We start from the raw sequence: 9,851 nt of genomic DNA, 5'->3' as shown, positions 1-9,851 counted from the left end.
TCGAACCCCATTCCCTCCCAGCAATTCAAACTTCACTTCCAGATCCTCCAGATCGGAAAGCTCCCATCAATGAACAGATCCCCCAACCTCTCAATACCTGCTCTTTGCCACCTCTGAAACCCCCCATCCATCTTCCCCGGCACAAACCGGTGATTACCACAGATTGGAGCCCACACCGACGCTCGCTCTACTCCCATATGCTTCCGCCATTGCCCCCAGACTCTCAGCGCCGCCACTATCACTGGGCTTGTGGAGTACCGGGCCGGCGAGAACGGCAGAAGTGCCGTTACCAATGCCCCCAAACTTGTGCCCTTACATGATGACTGCCTCCACCCGCTCCCACACCGACCCCCATCCCAATTACCAACTTCCTAATCATGGCTATATTTGCCGCCCAGTAGTAGTTCCAAACGTTTGACAGTCCCTCCCCTCGGCTCCGCTCCAGCAACACTTTCCTTACTCGTGGGGTTTTACCCTCCCACACAAACCCAGATATCACCCTGTTCACCCGCTTAAGGCGTTTGGAATACAAATAGGGAGACACTGAAAGACAAACAAAAATCTTGGGAGAACCGTCGTCTTTACGATCTGTACCCTTCCCTCCAGTTTCAACGGGAGCATGTCCCACCTCCGGAAGACCTCCTTCATTTGTTCCACAAATCGGCCCAGATTTAATTAGTGTAGCTGCTCCCATGTCCTTGCCACCTGAATACCCAGGTAACAAAAACTACCTCCCACCACCTTAAACGGCAACTCCTCCAGTCTCCTCTTCTGCCCCCTCGCTTGGATCACACAAACCTCACTTTTACTCATATTCAGTTTATACCCCGAGAACCGGCCAAATTCCCCTAAGATCCGCATAATCTCCCCCATTCCCCCTAACGGGTCGGAAATATATAGAAGTAGGTGATCTGCATATCGCGAGACCTTGTGTTCCACACATGCCCCGGACTAGCCCCTTCCAGTCCTTTGATGCGCTCAGCGCCATCGCCAATGGCTCTATAGCGAAGGCAAAGAACAGTGAGGAGAGGGGACATCCTTGCCTCGTCCCCCAGTGCAATTTAAAATAGTCCGAGCTCACCCGGTTCATCCGCACGCTCGCCATCGGTGCCTGGTACAGAAACTGAACCCAGTCAATGAAGCCCTGCCCAAACCCAAACCGTCCCAGGACCTCCCACAAATAATTCCATCCCACCCGGTCGAAGGCCTTCTCCGCGTCCAAAGTGACCACCACCACCGCCTCCCTCCCCTCGGAGGGCATCATGATCACAATCAGGAGCCTTCTAACATTGGTCGTTAACTGCCTACCCTTAACAAACCTACTGGCCTTCTCACCATACTCATATATTGCCCCTCTCACCTTCCTCAACTGCCCCACCATGCTACCATGCCATCCAGTTGCACACACACATATCAGAAAAAAGGAAAGATAGAATTCAAATAAAAGTTAAAAGAATGTACGACTAGCAGTCCTTTGCTTGTGTTTGAGGTGGATTGTTAAATGTTACAGCCATTCAACTTAGTTGGTTCCTTTAAAATCCCAGAGTTGAATTGAAGTCCTTATAATTGGAGACAATTTCCCTTTTTAATCCATAAACCATCTTTTCTAGAAATTGAAGAATTTCTCCTGGGTTCTTTCCAATAGAAATACACTTTCTCTGTGAATTATTTTTTGACTGTGAAGAGATAATGCTTTGCTTAACCCTTAAAGCCTGTTTAGGTTTTGAATTTGCAGTCCTGTACAACCTGACTCACTGACTTGCCGTAGTCATGAGATTATGCCATGAAGCTGCCTCTGAAGGGAGAAATCTTAGTTCTATAAGCCATCTCACAGAAACAAACAACGAAGAAGACTGCTGTAACCTAAGCCACTACTTGGTATCGGCGTTGCTGAAGGATACTCCAGACCTTGAGGTAGGTTGAACGTATTTATTGAGCGATTAATTCAAAATAGTTCTACACTCTACTAATCTGACTCTAGTAACACAGTATACTCTACTAACTATATGAACTTGCTCTAGACCACATGCTATGGTGTGACAGTGCTGTTAACCACACATGTCTTGCTTCTAGGTTTCTGCTGGTGGAAGAGCACAGATCGACTCCACAGAGAGACCACTGCACGACTCCACACAGAGAGCGATGAAAGACTCCACAGAGAGAGCGATACAAGCCTCCATAGAGAGCCCGTTGACAGATTCCACAATGGAAGCAACTCAAGACTCCATAGCAAAGTCCATGCATGAACAAGACCATGAAAGTCTATCAACCTTACCTGAGCAAACAGCAGCAGACTATGAAAGTCTACCAAGCTCACGCGAACAACAAAAAGACTATGACGGTCTACCCAGCTTATTTGAGCCACCAGAAGAAGACTATGATAGTTTACCCAGCTCATTTAACCAACAAGAAGACACTGAATATCTACCCACTGGAGGTGAGACAAGTGACGAAGAAATCACGATTCCCATAGAAGATGTGCAAGATCACAGCGAGACTGACAGATCTCAGCTCGTATGTACAGAAGCACTCAACAATCATGAAACATTGCTTCCTTTTAAGGTTTTTCCAAATTCCTCTGATTTCTAGGATTATTTCATCCTTCACAGGGCATTTCAGTGTCTGTTGGGTGCACATCATGGATAACTGGCTGTCCCCCGTTGCCTTAAGAGCTTATTTTTAAAGTGGGCTGAAAAACATGCCACTGAGGCCAGAGAATCTCACCCATAGTTAATGTCTTGAGTTCAATGTGACTGTTTTTCAGAAGTCCTGTGATCTGTGTGACATTGGGGAATATGGATCAGAAGCTCAACTGAGTGTTAAATTGTTACAATCCCCATAGACAACAATAACTCCAAAAAATAAATTTAAACTTCCAGTGAATGACTGAGAGGATCACATGACAAAATTTTCAGACTTTTACTTTAATAGACAAGTCGAAAGCAACATAGATTAAACACAATCTCAGTAGGCAACTTATACTCTAAACAGCAGAAAAGATCCTCCATTTGAGATGACTGAAAATTGATCTCCACAATTATACCTCAAGTAAATACTCCATTCTCCAATGCTATTCTCAGTTCCATTCCCTTTTTCTGCCAGATTATTTCCACACCCAGAACTGACTTTCATGGTGAAGAATGAATTAGAGATCCCACCCTCTAGCTAAAGATAGGCAAATCTTCTGACTTTGTTTAAACCCCCATAAACTTGGTCTCTTCAATCCAAGTGCAAGCTCCCATCACATCCTGTGTGGTGAACAATAGAAACTTTCTGCCTCCATCTCTCTAAATCTTGCAGGCTGTCCTGTCTGCGGAGTTCAGTTGGATTTTTTTAAGGAAAATCTGTAAACCGATCATAAGAAAGACTTGCTATGGACTTTTCTCCTCTCAAAACCCATCTCCTTGGCTGTGTGAATTATATGGACCGCGTGTCCAGATAGAAATGCTAATTAACTATCTTTTAGACTCCCTCAGCTTCATTCTATCTTGAAATGAAATGTATAGTTTAAAGTAGGACCGTTTACAAAATCTAAAATACCTAATACCTCCCTGGTACTTGGCGACTGACAGTCTATCCACTGTCAGAACAGCTGTGCTAGTCATTGTTTACAGGTGTGAGTATCTTGAACTTTCTTCCCAGCAAAACAATCTAGGCTCCAAGTTAACCCTAAACAACATCAACCAGGCTTGTTGTTGGGCAAAAGGAAGATCAGGTCACATGACCTACATTCTTCCATTTTTTAAGCTAAATTAAAGAGCCCCAAAACATATTAATCGTACAAATTTCATATTTCTAACAAAATACCATATTGAGTTTGTAAATAGTCTTGTTCAACTTAAGTTGGTGACCAGGCAGGTGTTCAAAGATAGGGGTGACACAGTGGCTCAGTGGTTAGCACTGCTGCCTCACAGCTCCAGGGACTTGGGTTCAATTCCGGACTCAGGTAACTGCCTGTGTGGAGTTTGCATTTTCTCTCCGTGTCTGCGGGATTTACTCCGGGTGCACCGGTTTCCTCTCACAGTCCAAAGTTGTGCAAGTTAGGTGGATTGGCCAAGCTACATTGCCCCTTAGTGTCCAAAAGGTTAGGTGTGGTTACTGGGTTACAGGGATAGGGTGGAGGCGTAGGCTTAAATAGGGTGCTCTTTTCGAGGGCCATAACATACTCGATGGGCCGAATGGCCTCTTTCTACACTGTAGAATCTATATGAATTTGGAATTTGTGTCGGGAAACAAATACGGTGGTTTCTGTCTTTAGTGGAAATAAACTGTGGTCACCCAGGACTGGATATCAGATAAGCAGTCACACAGCACAGAGGGAACAGAAGGATCGACAGAGCTAACGATGAGGCAGAGCTGGGTGTATCCAGTGGGCATGTGGAACCTATCCTTGTTACTTTGTTGGGGTCATCAAGCATGGGTTCTTGGGGAACTCTAGAGGTAATGATGCGAGGGAAGGAAGAGAAAGCATTGTAATTGGAATACCTATGATTAGATAGGTAAGAATTGAACTGGACAACAAAGGAGGAATGTAGGAGAAACGTAATACAGTTGATTGTGTCAAAGGCTCCAGAAAATCAAGAAGTTCAATGCCGTACGGTTAGAGATAATGTAATTTGTGACTATGATAAGTGCTGTTTCAATGCTGTGCCAGAAATGGAAACTTGAGTTGAGATTCAAACATGGGGTGCAGGCAAGTTGGTTGTTTTGGGTGTGTGGTGAATGTATTCACCGTAGTATAAACTGCCTGTTTAGTACTGTGGCCTATGGCCAGGAAATGGTAATACGATCTACCCTGTCTATATAGTACTGTGGCCAATGACCAGGAAATAGTAATACGGGGTGGGATTCTTCCCTACCCGGCGGGGCAGGGGGTCCCGGCGGGACGGAGTGGCGTGAACCACTCCGGCATCGGGCCGCCTCAAAGGTGTGGAATCCTCCGCACCTTCAGGGGCTAGGCCCGCCCTGGAGTGGTTTGCGCCCCGCCGACTGGCGGGAAAGGGGCTTGGCGGGAGCTGAAGGGACTCCGCCGGCCGGCGCGGGTCTGCGCATGCGCAGGAGCGTCAGCGTCTGCTGACGTCATCCCCGCGCATGCGCACATGGAGTCACTTCCGCACCGGGAATGGAGGATGACCATGGCCTCCGGTGCTGAAGGAATAGAGTGCCCCCTCGGCACAGGCCCGCCCGCGGATTGGTGGGCCCCGACCGCGGGCCAGGCCACCGTGGGGGCACATCCCGGGCCCAGATCCCCCCGCGACCCCCCAATAACCCCAGAGGCTGCCCACGCCGCCAGGTCCCGCCGGTAAGGGATCAACTCCAATTTACGCCGGCGGGACTGGCTACAGATGAGCGGAACTTTGGCCCATCGCGTGCCGGAGAATTCGGGCGGCCCCGGGGCCCATTGACTCATGCCACGCCGGTTTTTGGGGGATGGGAGAATTCAGAGGCTGGCGGGGGCGGGATTCTCGCCGCCCCCCGGCAATTCTCCGACCCGGCAGGGGGTCGGAGAATCCCGCCCATATCTACCACCATGTATTGTACAGGAGCCCCGTTGCGCTCCGCACCCCCCCCCCCCCCCCCCCCCCCGGGGCTGTATATAGACCTGACCACCTGTGGGCGGCACTCATTGTTACTGAACTCACAGGCTGGCAAGTTCTTGGTTAATAAAGCCTCTGTTCACTCGTTCTCATTGCCAATTTATTAACCGAAGACATCACTATGGAAGCCACTTTAAAGCCTGATAAACTCGATCTCGATGCACGAGCAACAGAAGCTAAGGTGATCTTCTCCCACTGGCTCCGCTGTTTCGAGGCCTACCTCGACGCCCTCAAGCTGCGCCTCCTCCACGCCCGGGTGAGTCATCGAATCTCCGTGTTGATTGAGAAAGCCGACACGTACGATGCGGCTGTCGCGATGCTGAAGGAGCGTTTCGTGAAGCCCGTAAACGAGGTGTTCACGCGGCACCTTCTCACTACCCGCCATCAACGTGCCGGGGAATCGCTGGATGAGTACCTGGAGAACCTGACCCTACTAGCCAGAAACTGCAACTACCAGGATGTGAAGGTCGATGAGCACATGAAGCTGCAGATCCGGGACACTTACGTGGCTGGGGTCCAGTCTAACTACGTCAGGCAGCGACTGCTGGAAAACGGGGCCTCGGACCTGCAGGACACGGTAAAACTAGCCACATCATTAGAGATGGTCTACCAGAGCCTCAGCGCGTTCCCCGCAGACCCAGCGAACCCCTCGTGGGCACCACCGTCGCGGCCCTCACCAGGTCCGACTACGTCACAGGCTTGTGCTGCACGGCTGCCCGTCCAGACCAGGGGTCCACCGTGCTACTTCTGCGGTCAGAGCCAAAACCCCCGGCAGCGTTGCCCAGCCCGCACCGCAACATGCAGCGACTGCGGCAAAAAGGGACACTTTGCCAGAATCTGCCTCGCCCGACATAAAGCCCCGAAGTCTAAAGCGTACCAGGCTCGATCCACGGACTCACAGGCCCACAGATCCCTCAATGTGGCAGTGTGTCGACCAGTAACGCCCCCTTCAGACGCGTCATCCGCCTCGTGCAACTTGTGGGGGGGGGGGGGCGCCATCTTTCACGCAGCCTGACACGTGCGACTCATGGAGGCGGCCATCTTCAAAACCAACCGACACGTGTGACCGATGGGGGCAGCCATCTTGGTCGCCATATTCAACTCAGCCCGACACGTGCGACTCGTGGGGGCCGCCATCTTGTGACTCCGATACCTCCGACCACGCAGACTACCCGCAGCTTGGCGCAGTCACCCTCGACCAGTCGCAGCCAAAGCACCTGAAAAATTCAATGATGGTCATCCGGGTCAACGGGCACGAGACCCCCTGTCTTTTCGACTCCGGGAGCACAGAGAGCTTCGTCCACCCCGACACGGTAAGGCGCTGCTCCCTCCACATCTACCCCTCGTCCCAGACAATCTCGCTTGTCTCCGGATCCCATTTGGTGCAAATCCGGGAGTACTGTGTCACGAACCTCGCGATGCAGGGCTCAGAGTACACCCATTTTAAACTGTATGTCCTCCCTCACCTCTGCGCCTCCCCTACTGCTTGGACTAGACTTCCAATGCAGTCACCGAAGTCTGACCTTAAAGTTCGGCGGACCCTTACCCCCCCTCGCGGTATGTAGCCTCGTGACCCTTAAGGTTCTCCCCCCCCCCCCCCCCCCCCCGCTCCACCCCCACCCCCACTCTTCCCGAACATCACCCCCGACTGTAAACCCGTCGCCACCAGGAGCAGATGGTACAGTGCACAAGACATGACTTTTATTAAGTCAGAGGTCCAGCGACTCTTGAGGGAAAGGGTCATCGAGGCCAGCAACAGCCCCTGGAGGGCACAAGTGGTAGTTGTCAGGACCGGGGAAAAGAATTGGATGGTTGTGGACTACAGCCAAACCATAAACCGGTTCACGCAACTGGATGTGTACCCCCTCCCCCACATTGCGGAGATGGTCAACCAAATCGCGCAATACCGGGTTTTCTCCACGGTAGATCTGAAGTCAGCCTACCACCAGCTCCCGATTCGCCCGGAAGATCGCCATTACACGGCCTTTGAAGCAGCCGGCTGACTCTTCCACTTCCTCAGGGTCCCTTTCAGCGTCACTAATGGGGTCTCGGTCTTCCAGATTCCCCGCTGGCAGGAGGTCCTCCCCGACGCACTTCACTCCATTAGGTCGCTCCTTTGCACAGCCACGAATGAGACCCCTCACGACCGTGTGTTTGTCTTCCCTAGGAAGTCCATCTCCGGGGTCTCGCTTCCATCCTGGCTGACAACTCGGGGGCTCGTCCTTCTCCAGAAGAATACGAGGAGCCATAAGGTCGACCCCCTGATCGAGAGGTCCAGCTGCTGCACGCCAACCCCCGATACGCCTACGTCACGCACCAAGACAGACGGCAAGATATGGTCTCCCTGCGGGACCTGACGCCCGCTGGTTCCCTGGCCAATGCGCCCCCACCCCCGCCGCCTACGCCAACCCCCACGCTCCTTGCGCCCCCCTGGGGCTCCTGTACTGCCCCGCGCCTACACTGCCGCCATCCACCACCCCCCTGCCTACCCCCTCCCCTCAACCGATGCCGACACACCGGACTGAAGCTCCAGACAACACGCCCTCGGAGTCATCAACTGCAACACCCGCACCCGCCTCTGCGCCAGAGCTGAGGAGGTCCAACAGAACAATCCGGCCTCCAGACAGACTGAATATATGATGACCCCAACTTCACCCCCGCCGGACTTCATTTTTTTTAACAAGGGGTGGATGTGGTGAATGTATTCACCATAGTATAAACTGCCTGTTTAGTACTGTGGCCTATGGCCAGGAAATGGTAATACGATCTACCCTGTCTGTATAGTACTGTGGCCTATGACCAGCAAATAGTAATACAATCTACCACCATGTATTGTACAGGAGCCCCGGTGGGCTCCACCTCTGGCTCCGCCCTCCGCCCTCCCCCCCCCCCCCGGGCTGTATATAGACCTGGCCACCTGTGGGCGGCACAAATGGATACTGAACTCACAGGCAGGCAAGTTCTCGGTCAATAAAGCCTCTGTTCACTCATCGTCTTGCAGTGAATTGATGGTACAACAGGGTGGTTGCGGCACTTTCAATAATTTTGGAGAGGAGAAAGAGGTTGGTTCTGAAGTGATAGTTTGCAAAGACAACAGGGGTCAAAGGTGTTCTTTTCGGCATGTTGATGTTGTCAGTTTTAAAAAGGAGGGGACTATGGTACAAAGCATGAGGGGAAAGCCATTTATAATGCCAGCTAACATGGAGTACAGGAAATATGGTGGTTAGCAGTTTAATGAGAATTGGGTCAAGGAAGCATGAGTGGGACTCATCACGCACAATAATTTTCAACTTTCATCTTCACCATCTTGTAAGAGTTCCTTTCAATTACTTTGATGTTGTTTTAATATCCCATCCATTCTAATTTCCTCTTCCCACACTATCGCCATATCACTCTATTTTCCTCTCCCTTTTGCATACATCAAGCCTCCCTTAAAGGTATATTTGCTTTGACCACTCCAAGCTACACTCAGTTTCACTCTGTAATGAAATTCCTCCTGAACTATTATTACTTTGTGCATTAATGTCCACTTGTCTGGATTCACCCATGAGAAGAATCAGTTCCTCTACATCCACCTCATTAAAATCTTCCATAATTATGAAGGTTTTTTATCAGTTCTCATGGCGTGACTATGTACAACTGGTCACAAGCTGCAATTACATTTCATGCCTTGGGTAATGATTATAAATGGCCAAACCTTTGCTCTTGCAATCTTGTGAAACCTTATTGCCTTGTAATCACTCTCAGGTCTCCGTCATTCTCCACATCTACAACTATATTTACCGAGTCAAAACATTGTTGTTTTCACAATTTAGTGCACAATCTGGGATAACATTCCAGGACAGTACCCTGGCAGTGCTTGAGTGATAGCCTTTCAGAGGATATGTTACAACAAGGCCCACTCTGCTTCTTCAAGTGGTTCAGATCTGTGTTAAAGATCTCACCCGACACGACTGGAAGATTAAGGAGTTTCTCCCAGTGTCCCAGCCAACATTCCACTCTCCACGAAAACCACAAGAAATAGATTAACTGGTCATTCATTTCTATGCAGTTAGTTTTTTTTTTGGGGGGGGGGTGCTTTCTGCTGCTGTGTTTGTCTGCATAACTCTTATTTGTGTTTCAAAGTCATTCATTGTATGTGATGTACTCTCCAACTTTAATAAGGCACTTTATAAAATGTCTGTCCTCATATATTATATTTCTTTGGACTCATCTTTGCTGAGGAAATCGCTGGTTCGATCCCAGCCCTGGGTC

Source organism: Scyliorhinus torazame, chromosome 10, assembly GCF_047496885.1.
Source record: "Scyliorhinus torazame isolate Kashiwa2021f chromosome 10, sScyTor2.1, whole genome shotgun sequence".
NCBI lineage: Eukaryota > Metazoa > Chordata > Chondrichthyes > Carcharhiniformes > Scyliorhinidae > Scyliorhinus > Scyliorhinus torazame.
Note: the sequence above shows the minus strand (reverse complement) of the source record.